Below are 12,738 nucleotides of genomic sequence, written 5' to 3' on the forward strand. Positions count from 1 at the left end.
TATGCGCTGTCCTCTCCTGATTTAGGGTAAGATTGCACGACTGCCACACTCACACTTAGGTAGGGTCACACCTCATTACAGATACTAGAATCCTACGGGATCGCTGCAGCAAGATGTTGGAGATCTTCTACCAGTCTGTTGTTGCAGATCTTCTACCAGTCTGTCGTTGCAGATCTTCTACCAGTCTGTTGTTGCCACTCTTCTTTGATGTGGCTTCTCTTCGGATAACTGGACTTAAACTCACAATGTAAGATATATATTTTTAAATGTATATCTTAATTGTCCCAATATACATGGCATTAACATGCTCTTGACAAACAACATAATAATCATGCAACAAAAGGCCAGCAAGGCAATAACAAAAGAAAACTAGGGATATGTCTTCATGTTATTATAGTCTTGAAAATACATCTATCTGTTAGCTATTGTTCCAGTCAAATGTCTTTTGTTTTGAGTCCAATGTTCCCACTTTCTGTAAACTCAATGTGTGAATCATTTTTTCCATCAAAAATATTTCTTCCACGATTGTTACCTATTGGTTTTTCGTTGGTGGTGCTTCCTTACCCCAATTTCCTAGTAAAAGCTTTCTTGCTGGATATTAGCATAATCTGTCACTTGCAATCATTTCCAGGAGATTTACATAAATAGAGTACCAAACTACTTTTAGAAACCTTATACCGTATTATTTGACATATCTCCTTACATATCATTCCCCAAAACACAATTACAGTTTTTTTCAGTTGCTAACAAACTAAAATCTCACATGGAGCACAATGATTTAATCTCACCCTCAAAGAGCAAAACCTCACCTCAAATCTCCCAAACTCTAAACACATTTTCAGCTCTGCACCAAATGTGAAATTCAACTGCACATGGTTCTCTAAGTAAGACACAGAAATCTGATATATTCACTTGATTGCCATTTTCAAAACACTGCCATTATAAATGCTACACACATGAACCAATCAACAAATACACATGCCTTATGACCATAAACACCAACACTGCTTTACTGTTGACTCAGCAATCAGGATGTAAACACTAGAAAAAGGCTTCATGTAAGAACTTTCTAGAACAACAACAGATATATGGACAGCAGCCAGAGGAAGAGGCAGAGGGAGGATGAGAGAGAGAGGATGTCAGGGAGGCTGTGGCTCAGTGGATAGAGTGCTGGACTTCGAATCAGGGGGTAGCAAGTAGGGATGTACCCGAATATTCGTTCGTTGGAGTACTATTTCGTTATTCGGATATTCGTTTTGTGTGTTGTTTTTTCCCTGTTTTTCTTTTCAAATTGAATTGATTGAAATCTCCAATATCAACGTAAGAGCTTGTGCCTCTTCGGGGGATGCTAACAATTAACCATAAACGTTATCGTTTACTTTCTCCGTCTTTATATGTAGATATTACTTTTCTCCGTTACTCTTCGGCCCCCCGAGGGCCGAATATTCGCTGCTGATTACTACTGAATATCCGGAGCCCGAAAAATGGTATTCGGGACAGCCCTAGTAGCAAGTGTGAGTCCCACTGCAGTCGTTGTGTCCCTGGGCAAGACACTTCACCCCAAATTGCTCCTGTGGGGATTGTCCACAGTACTGAACGTATGTTAGTCGCTTTGGATAAAAACGTCTAACAAATGACATGTAATGTAATGAGGGAGAGAGGGAGGATGAGAGAGAGAGGGAGGATGAGAGAGATACTGTGTGTCACGTGTCATGATACAACCATTCAGCAAACAAATCAATCATATTTTTATTCGGTAAATAATTAAGTAGGTATAACTTGATTTGTACTGTTACAACCGTCCAAAGGCTGGAACAAACAGGGAGGCCACACAGAGTTAAATGCCAAATATATGTTTATTTAACAGGTTATTGAAGAACACCTCTGATGAATAATGTATGTAAGAATCAAACTGTCAGTAGTGTGAGCAGTGTGTGAGTGTGTGGAAGGGTGTTGTAGCATGTTGGAGGGTGCATCACCTAACACAGGGTGTAGGCTGAGGTTGCTGCAGCATGCCAGGATCTGAATCAGAGAGTGATCCTTGCAGCTGGGCAACCTTTATACCTTCTTGTGGCTCCGCCTCTAGATGGGCGGGCACAAACAGGACGACACTCCCAGTACCTGCCAGAGGACAGCAAGGCAGGGAGCACAGCCAGGCAGAAGGGGGGAGGGGTCGTCACAGTACAGACAATCAATTTTCAATCCCCACCAAAATAATAATAAGACAAATAAAAAATGGGATCATTGGAGGCCTCTCACCCATAGGGGGAGTTTGGACAGCCCGGTCGTTAATCCAGGATTGGATGGACATAGTCAGAAACAACACTCGGGTAGGCTGTGGCTTTTAAATGATGATCAATTGGTATTAAGCGGCCCAAAGTATGCCAAAAATATCCCCCCCACCGTTACACCACCACCACCAGCCTGAACCGTTGATACAAGGCAGGATGGATCCATGCTCTCATGTTGTCTTCTGACCCTACCGCCTGAATGTCGCAGCAGAAATGGTCTTCTGTATTCCTTGGTTGTAAGAAGTGGTTATTTGAGTTACTGTTGCCTTTCTATCATCTGACATTTTCCAGAATAAAAATCAGATTTTGGAGAGAAAATGTTTTTATTTTAGGAAAAATTCTAAATGTTGAGGTTATCTTAAAAAGTCAACATTAGTCAACAATAGTTCGAATTTGGAGAAAGAAGTAAATGTGAGATTTGCAGAAAAGTCCGAATTTTGATATTTTCTGAAAAACTCAAGATTTTGAGGAAAGTCTAGAATTTCTTATTTTAAGAAAAAGTCCAAATATGGAGGTCTTCTGAAAAGGCCTGACTTTTGAGATTTTCTGAAATTTCTGGTTTTTGGAAAAAGTCAGCATTTTGGGAAAAAAGTAATTGTGAGATTTGCAGAAAAAAAGTTAGAAATGTTGAGATAAGTCAGAAATTGGAGAGCCAACTCTCCTGACCTGAACCCTGTAGAGATTCTATGTATTGTGGAGAGGAAGATGAGGCACACGAGACCCAACAATGCAGACGAGCTGAAGGCCGCTAGTGAAGCAACCAGGGGAGCTTTTATGCATCATCATTTACATCACAAGCAAGGGGAGTCATGACTCTTATCCACAAATCAGTGCCCTTTCAAGTTTCTAATGTAATTAAGGATACATTTGGTTATCCAGGGATCACTGCTCTCAGTTACTTTGAATTTGGTTAACATATAAGGCCCCAATACAGATCGGCCTGGCTTTCTTTCAGGAGAATATATAATTGCAGGGGACTGGAACTGTACACTAGATCCAACCAGGGACCGATCTACAGGTGTTGATCAAACTCCCACTAGAAGTAGAACAACTATTCAACATTTCATTCAAGAATTACATTTGTTAGACATCTGGAGACACCTGACACCTAACGATATTGCTAACTCGTCATATTCGCAGATAGATGACTTTTTAATATTTGCAATGTTATGTTCAAAAATATAGGACTGTTACTATGGCAGTATATTCATATCAGACCATGGAATATGTTGTATGGTGAACATGGACGAGAACCTTGTTAGAGATCCACCCAGATGGAATTTGAATCAGAAATGGTTATGTCTCTATATGTGGGGACAGAGATAGATATTTATTTCAGGGATAATACTACACACGGCATGTATCAAGTGGGATGTCTTCAAGGCTTTTTGAGAGGAGATATCATTAGTTATACTTCATCCAAATCCAGAGAGTTACGCCAGAAAAGACAGAAGCTAGAGTCCAAAATAAAAACTCTTCAAGACCAGGTATTTAGGAAAAACAACCCTGAAGTAGAAAAATAACTATTGCTCTTAGCCGAATATAATAAATGATCGGCAGCCAGGGCAGCATCCAGTATGCTTAAGCTCAACCAAACATTCTACGAGCAAGGGGGAATACCTGGAAAACGTTTAGCGTGGCAGATCAAACAGCTTGAAACAAGGAAGAACATCACTTCCATTATTAACAATAACGATGACACGAGAATAGACCCTACTGAAATAAACAGGGAATTTAGGAAATATTATGAGAATCTGTATCAATCCCAAGTCAAATATGACCCCCAGACCAAAAAAACATTTGACAGGCTGAATATTCCATCTATTTCTAAGGAGTTTGCAGAGATGCTAGAGGCTGATCTTAATGAGGAAGAATTGCTATTGATAGCATGAAAGCTGGAAAATCAGCTGGACCAGATGGTATACCAATGGACTTGTATAAAAAATGTAAAACAAAATTACTCAAACCATTGTTGGAAATGTCTTTGGAAGCATTACTTAGTGGTAACCTACCCAGTGTCAGGTGTGTTAATAACACTACTGCCAAAACCAAGAAAGCCCAGCAACAGATGTGAAAATATGAGACCGATAAGTCTACTCAATCCTGACCTAAAAAATCGATGTAAAGTTTTAGCGAGCAGGCTAGAAGAAACACTACCCAGTGTCATACACAGGGATCAAATGCTTGATGCTTTAAAGGGAGAACTTGATTCATGTTAAGATAAGATAAGATAGAGCTTTATTGTCTCACTTAGGAGAAATTTGTCTTGGGCATCGAGATAATACACATAAAACATTCAGGTCAATCAGTCATAGATACAGAACAGAGATTACATATCACATGGCAAAGAAACAAACAAGAAACATACAGGTACAGAACTTTCCCTATTGCACATACATAATCAAATTGCACTTTCCCTATTGAATTTATACATAAATCAAATATTGCACTTTCCCTATTGCATTCATACATAATCAAATATTGCACTTTTCCCTATTGTATTTATACATAAATCAAATATTGCACTTTCCCTATTGCACCTATGCATAGTGTCCGTCAAATTGCACATATCCCTATTGTGTCCATATCTATTTACACATAATGCACTTCCCCTATTTAACCTTCTCGATTGCACAAACTACACTGTAAACATTGCACCTCCCAACAACTCCTACCAGCATAATCACAATTGTTCCTGACTGTTCAGCAGCTTGATTGACAGCGGAATAAAGGAAAACATATACCTAAATTTACAGTTTGGTAATCTATACCTTCTGCCCTCGCGAGGGCCAAAGCAACTCAGCAGCAACTCAGCAGCAACTCAAACTCTCTATACAGGATGTGTTTGGGGTCGCATGTAATTTGACGACCTTGCTTTCTCACCATCTCCTCAAATATCTCCTGAAGAGAGGACGGTGGAAGCATGCCAATTATTTTTCCAGCCCTTTTTATCAAGCTCTGGAGTTGTGATTTAGATTTAACTGACAAGTTACCAAACCATGTTGTGATGCCATAACGAATAATAGACTCAATTGCTGCCCTGTAGAACATTAACATGATGCATGTATCCACTCCATGAACCCTGAGCCTACGCAGAAAATGCAGGCACTGGCTTATCTTTGAGCATACCTGATCCACCTGATGGGCCCAGCCTAACTGAGCATCAAAATAAATCCCCAAATATTTAAAACGTGTAACCTGCTCAACTCCCTCCCTGTTGATAAGGACGGGGCTGTGATCACCTGCTGACTTGGGGTCAAAGATCATTTCCTTTGTTTTTTTAACATTTAACACCAGGTTGTGCGCCTCACACCACTTCACGACCTCTTTAATCTCAAGTTTATATATAGAAATGTCTGAGTCTGGGATTTGTCCAGGGTTTTCTCAACATGAAGAGACTTCCGGTGACATGCAGTGAAGGCGTCTAGCTCGCAGCCAACTACCCCCTCAAAATATGCATTAAGTGACTTTTGCAGAAGGATCTAACAGCTTTAAATAAAGCGTTCGGAAATATTAATATCGAAGAACATTTCGGCGTGTTATTTGTTTTTACCACACGTCTAGTCTGATCACACCAGGCCAATTGTTTGTTCAGCCTCGCGGATGCCGACCACGCGCAACTCATAAGAGATATCGTTCGAGAGGAGATCACTTCTGCATTGGAGGACAAATTAAAACCAATACAGGACTCCCTATCCAAGCTCCAAGTGACAGCGGCGAACAGCGTCTGCAAAATCCAAGATCTGGAGGAATCGGCTAACGAAACAGACAGTCGCCTGACTCAATTAGAGAACGACTACAAACTGTTACAAAGTTCAATCTAAATATGTATGCAGAAAATTGAGGTTTTTGAAGACCAAAACCGAAAATTCAATATAAGAATTTACGGACTGAAAGAGGGACTGGAACAAGCCGAACCGAGCTCCTCGCAGATTTGTTTGGCCAAAACATTCTTGGGCTGCTGCCCACAGTGAGCTATGCATACCGCAATGGGCCGGCTAAAGGCAACCGGTGTATCACCGCACGGCTTAACAGTTTCGAAACGAAGAGGACTATTCAACGCCTCGTCAGTGAGAAGGGAGGGAAACTCCAGTACCGCGACCAGAGGATTAACATATACCCGGACCTGAGTGCCAAACTACGGGAGCAACGGGCTGAATTCAACGCCGTAAGAAGCCTCCTGCGCTCTGCTAATATGAAGTATGGACTGGTCTACCCAGCTAAATTCCTGATAACGTTTGAGAAGGTTACTCACGCCTTTGCTAAGGCAATGGACTTTTACCAAACACAAGTCAAACCAACTCTGGAAAGCGTCCAGACCACCGGCAACAAGTCCGCTGAATAGGCAGGTATGATGATAGCTGCAACTTGCTCCTGTGTTCAACTGCTTCTCATTTCATTATAATCTAACTCTTATAAACCGGTGACTGATGTTCAAGTTATAATGTGCTTTGATGATTACCAAGCGGATTATTGTTTCATATTAATGGACTAATTGAACACAAGGGGGAGGGGTGTTTGGAAGAAAATAATAAATAAATAACTTGTGAAACCTCAGTTACATCGATTTTGTCACTTAATGCTTTGAATGTATTGTGCAACTTGTTACACGAGAGGGGATGTTGAGCATGCGTGCTTACTACTCTACGTGCCACAGCTCTGCTAAATGGAGCGGAGTTGTAGGAGTCTAAAGAGGGAAATTATGATTTATCTGCTGATATTGCATATTATTATTTCATTGGCCCTCTTTTTTTTTGTTTTTTGTTGTTGTTTCGGGTGAGGAGAAGGGAGGAAAGTTGGGAAGTAAGGGAATGGAGGTAATCTTGCCAAATCACAATCAGGGTTTGCTATATGACATTGTAAATTACGTTAAAATATGCATAACTAAGTCCACAAAGTATATTTGGTTTGATACATATGACTAGATTAATTGTTCTCTCATTAAACGTATGCGGTCTTAACTCCAATCTAAAGATTACAAAATGTCTTGAGTCGAAAAAAGGCTGATATTGCATTTCTTCAAGAAACTCACTTATTAGCTGAAGATATACATAACATTGGGAATAATATTTATAAAGTGGTGGCTTACTCATCTTCAAACAGTACAACTAAAGGAGTAATCATTTTAATTCGCAATAACTTAAAATTAGATATTGTTAACAAAGGTCAAGATCAAGATGGAAGAATTGCTTATCTTCAAGGAGTCATTTGCAATAGAAAGATAGCTTTGATCGCATGCTATGCACCTAACTCCAACCTACGTTCTTTGAATCACTTTCAAAAGTAATTTCCGAAATGACCAATTATGACATTATTATTGGTGGTGATATGAATGCTGTAATTAATCCATTGTTAGATAGATCAAGGAATACCCAAAGCAATTCATCAGCTAACCTAGCATTAAGTACCATTAAAAATAACTATGCGTTGGTAGATATATGGAGAGTAAGGCATCCTATATCAAAAGAGTTTACTTTATTTTCTAAGAGGCATCTTACATTTTCAAAGATAGACTATATTTTAATCTCCTCTAAACTTGTAGATTTAGTTCAAAATACTGAAATATCACATTTGTCAATATCAGACCACCACGCCAATGTATGCACCTTTTTTCTCTCTAAGGAGAACAATCGAGCTGCAAGATGGAGATTCAATTTAACATTATTACAAGATTCACAATACTGTCAACAGCTTAAAATTGGCTTAAAAGAGTTTATGTTGTTTAATTATAATTCAGTTAAAGATGTTAGGCATGTATGGAATGCTGTAAAAGGTTATGTTCGAGGCAACGCCATAGCGTACTCCTCAAACCGAAATAGGGAAGAGCTCAAGACAATCGTGGATCTAGAATGTTATCATCAGAGAACTACAGGAACATTATAATTCAGATAAAGAGATAGCAGTATGCAAAGTTAAAGCTGAACTCAATGCGCTACTTACCAAGAGAGCTACATTTCTGATTCATAGGGTAAGAAACACAGAATATCTAGAAAGTAGACTGAGCTCCCTGCTGGCAAGTAAACTCCGAAATAACGAGCAGCTGGCCCAAATATCCTCAATTATGAATAATGATGGCATTGTCCTTTATGATCCAATTTGTATTAATCATGAATTTGAACAGTTCTATAAACATTTATATACATCTCAAGTACAGACATCAAAGGCAGAGTTAGAACATTTCTTTGTGGATCTGAATTTACCACATCTATCCCCTGAGGACATTGATCGCTTAGATTGTGAAATAACACTTAAAGAATTATCTGAAGCATTGGAAGACATGAACCTTGGCAAATCCCCTGGTATAGATGGTATCCCTCCGGAATCATATTCCAGTGTTGGCCTGATTTAGGACCAATATTATTGGAAATGATTCAGGTAGCACTTAAAGAAGGACATTTCCAAAAGGACATCAATACAGCTATAATTTCTCTCATACACAAGAAGGGGAAAGACCCAAACTTATGCACAAGTTTTAGACCAATATCACTTATAAATTCAGAAATCAAACTTTATGCAAAAGTGATAGCTCGACGATTGGAGAAAGTCCTTCCGACATTAGTTCATTATGACCAAATAGGCTTTATGAAAAACCGATTCTCATCAGACAATATCAGGAGACTACTGCATGTTATTCATTTTGCAGCAGACATAACATCGCCTTGCGCCGTATTATCAGTTGATGCTGAAAAAGCTTTTGATAGGCTAGAATGGCCATTTTTGTGGCATACAATGCAAATAATGGGTTTTGGGACAACATTTATGATTATGGTGAAGATCCTATATAATAATCCAAGTGCTATGGTTCTGACAGGCAATCAGTGGTCACCTAGATTTCCAATTCTACGTGGCACACAGCAAGGCTGCCCTGTCTCCGCGCTTCTGTTTGCAATTTCTCTAGAACCGCTTGCACAGAAAATAAGACTATCCAAAGAAGTAAAACAGATAGTTGTAAAAGACACAGACCACAACATTTCGTTATATGCGGATGATCTACTACTGTACTTGGACGAGGTACCAACTACGCTTCCTAAGCTGTTAAATATTTTTACCCAATTTAGTTCAATATCTGGTCACAAGATCAATTTGAATACATCATGTATTTTACCCCTCAATAGTGCCATGGTTGAACTAAACTTAAATACAGAATTGCAGATTGTCCAACAATTTAAGTATTTGGGAATTGATATATATGCCTCATTAGACACAATAGTAGCAACAAACTACAAAAGAATGTATACAAACAATTAAAGATGACCTAAAAAAGTGGATTAATATAACAATTTCTTTAGCAGGACGAATTTCAATCATAAAGATGAATGTTCTACCAAGAGTCAATTTCTTAGCTAGTATGTTACCTCTTATCTCCACCAGACGGTTTTTGGGACAAACTTCAGAATAGGATTTCAAAATATATTTGGAAAAACCAATACCCAAGAATCAGATACAAAGTTTTACAATATGACAAAAACAGTGGAGGCCTTAATGTTCCCAATCTCGAGCTCTATTATTATTCCTTCACGCTTCGAGCCTTGAAAAACTGGATTGATGAAAGCACCAATGTACCTTGGATTACAATTGAAAGAAGTATAGTCTATCCCCTTAAACTTGGTGATGTCTTATTTTCTGCCATGTCGCCATATGACTGTATGCAAACATTTGGACCAATTATTGGGCAAGCCGTGAAAGTGTGGAAACATGTGGAGAAATTGTGCAATTGGTCTGTAGGTTGGCATAGTAACATACCCATTTTTCATAACCTGTTACTACGTATTGGGAAAAAAGCAATCCAATTCCCACAATGGCAAACCCGAGGAATACATTATCTTTTTGACATAACCAACAACAACGGCTTGATGTCCTTCCAAGAATTGAAAGATACGTATAATGTGCCTGGCTCTTCCTTCTTTTTTCTATTTACAACTACGTACTGCCATGCGCACATATGGAGTTCCTTGGAATCAACCTCTGCCAACACATCAATTGGTTAAGGTCATATTAAGTCCAAACAGTGTGAGCGGCACCACTTCATATATATATAAAAAACTGCAAGATAAATTAACCGAATATATTGGCATCTCTGCAGTATGGAACGCAGATCTAAAAAATTATACGCAGACTCAGGCTTGGAATTTCGTCATTTTAGGGCACAAAGGCCACATGACAGGGCACAAAGGCTGTTTGGTTAAATTACGCTGGTCAACCAACATGACTGGAAAGTGTAGCACTAACGTCAACACCAGTCGTTTTACAAACGGCTGAATAGCAATAGTGTTTCTTAAACGTATACGTTAAGTTCAGCCATAAACCACATAAGTCAGTCAGGGGTAGACAGTAAGGGTAAAATGGTATTGTCACTGGCCCCACCATTGTAACCACTGGCCCGGAGCATTTGTCCACCAAAAAAAATCGACTAATGATGAAGAAAATTAACACATTTGTTGCAATAATGTATGCACTAACTACATTACTACTTGTACTACAACATTTGAATCATCAGTTCTTCCTCATTTTCCTCAATTGTTCATATTTGGTTTATTAAAATAATGATATTGTGGTCATTGTTAAAAAATGTCTGCTATTATTATGAGTATTATTATTTGTATAATGCACTTTCTGCCTTCCTGTCATTAGGAGTTAGAAATGTAATGGCTATGTAATTGATTTGATTAGAGCCTTCATGATCCTAAACTGCTGGGACATTTCACGAAAGCCAATACCTTTATATTGTCTACTCTTCACTTACTTGTCAGCATAGGTCGGCATTGATGTATTGTACAGAGCCGACAGAAGACCTTGTTTATACTGGCATCATATTGAGAGGTGCAGTGACCCGTCCTGAAACCAGGAAGTAAGCTGCTGGTTCCCTCCACAAAAAGCAATGGAATTTCTCCACAGGGTTTTGGAAAATAGCTGGGCGCGAGCAGCAAACAGCTGTTTGCTTTTCCCCCCAACAACGACAACCGACTCACGAAACGCTATGTTGTAGCGTTGATAAACGAAACAATTTAACTAAATTGCTAGTCAAAATACCAATACCACAGGACATTGGTATTGCCGTGGCCGTCGTGAAATTCCCACCCTGCGCAGACTATTGATTGGAAGAGAATATGGAATAATATCTCCTTAACATCGCGTAACCACAATCACCAATTGATACAGTATAAAATGATACACAGATATTACCTGTCAACCAGAAAATGCTGTCAATTAAGGACGATTCCAGGCCCCATATGCCTTCTCTGTAACCAAGAGACTATTGGCACATATGTACACATGGTTTATGAATGTACTGCAGTAAGAACGTTATGGAAACAGGTTATTGACATTGTATCTGAGATTATTGGAGTTCACATACCCTGTCTCCCAAATATTGTATTGTTGAATGATGATTCTTCTCTTGGTCTACAGAAACATCAGACAAGGGTGCTTTTCGCTGGTCTAACAGCAGCCAAAAAATAATAGTAATACGATGGAAACCCCCACATACTTTATTTATTAAGCAATGGATATCATCCTTCCATGACCTACTAATTTCAGAGCTGTCAATCGCTTCTGCCAATAAGGCTAAGGGCGAAACATTAGAGGCTATTCAAAGAGCTGCTGATCGGGTAATATCATTCATGTAAATTATGATTGTACATATCCGCACATCTTGGTGCAATTGTGGTTTATTAGGAGTTAATCGCAATTCAGCTTTAACAGATTAAATGTTATGTGGGGGAAAAAAAAGAAAAAAAAAAGGAATGAATGTATTTTATGTGGATAAATTGTTATGCTATAAATTGTTATGCTATAAATTGTTATGCTATAATATATATATAATATATAGATGAACTCAGACGATTGCTAAAAAACATCAGGTAGGATTTTCTGTGAAATGGCAAGATGGGTGGGAAGAGGGGGGAACGGTGTGTCATGGGAAAGTATGGAAGCCCATTTCCGCCACTTGAAAAAAATAAAATCCCCCATGAAAAGTCGAAATAATGAGATAAAAAGTCATAATTATGAGATAAAAAAGTCGAAATAATGAGATAAAAAGTCATAATTATGAGATAAGAAAGTCGAAATAATGAGATAAAAAGTCATAATTATGAGATAAGAAGTGCGCATGTGCTGCAGTGGCGCTGTCTTTAAAGGTCCCTTCATCACCTTGCTGCTCTCCACCATGCAAACAGCATCTATCTAGTCCTAAATAAGGTAACTATTACAGGTGACTTTTGTAAATGTTAGATGTTACATATAGCCTATATTGCAGCTAAACTACAACAATGCAGTTCATAGCTTTGACATTACCTGTTATGAACTATAATATATATGCCTATAGTTTTGTGGTAACGTTCACGCCACTAATGACAATAGTGTAGGCATACTGCTGCTGTGAGTTGCTCTAACTCTAACCCGTGAACGTTACCACACAACTATAGGCATATATATTCTATTCATAACA

The sequence above is a fragment of the Pseudochaenichthys georgianus genome, unplaced genomic scaffold, assembly GCF_902827115.2.
Source record: "Pseudochaenichthys georgianus unplaced genomic scaffold, fPseGeo1.2 scaffold_180_arrow_ctg1, whole genome shotgun sequence".
NCBI lineage: Eukaryota > Metazoa > Chordata > Actinopteri > Perciformes > Channichthyidae > Pseudochaenichthys > Pseudochaenichthys georgianus.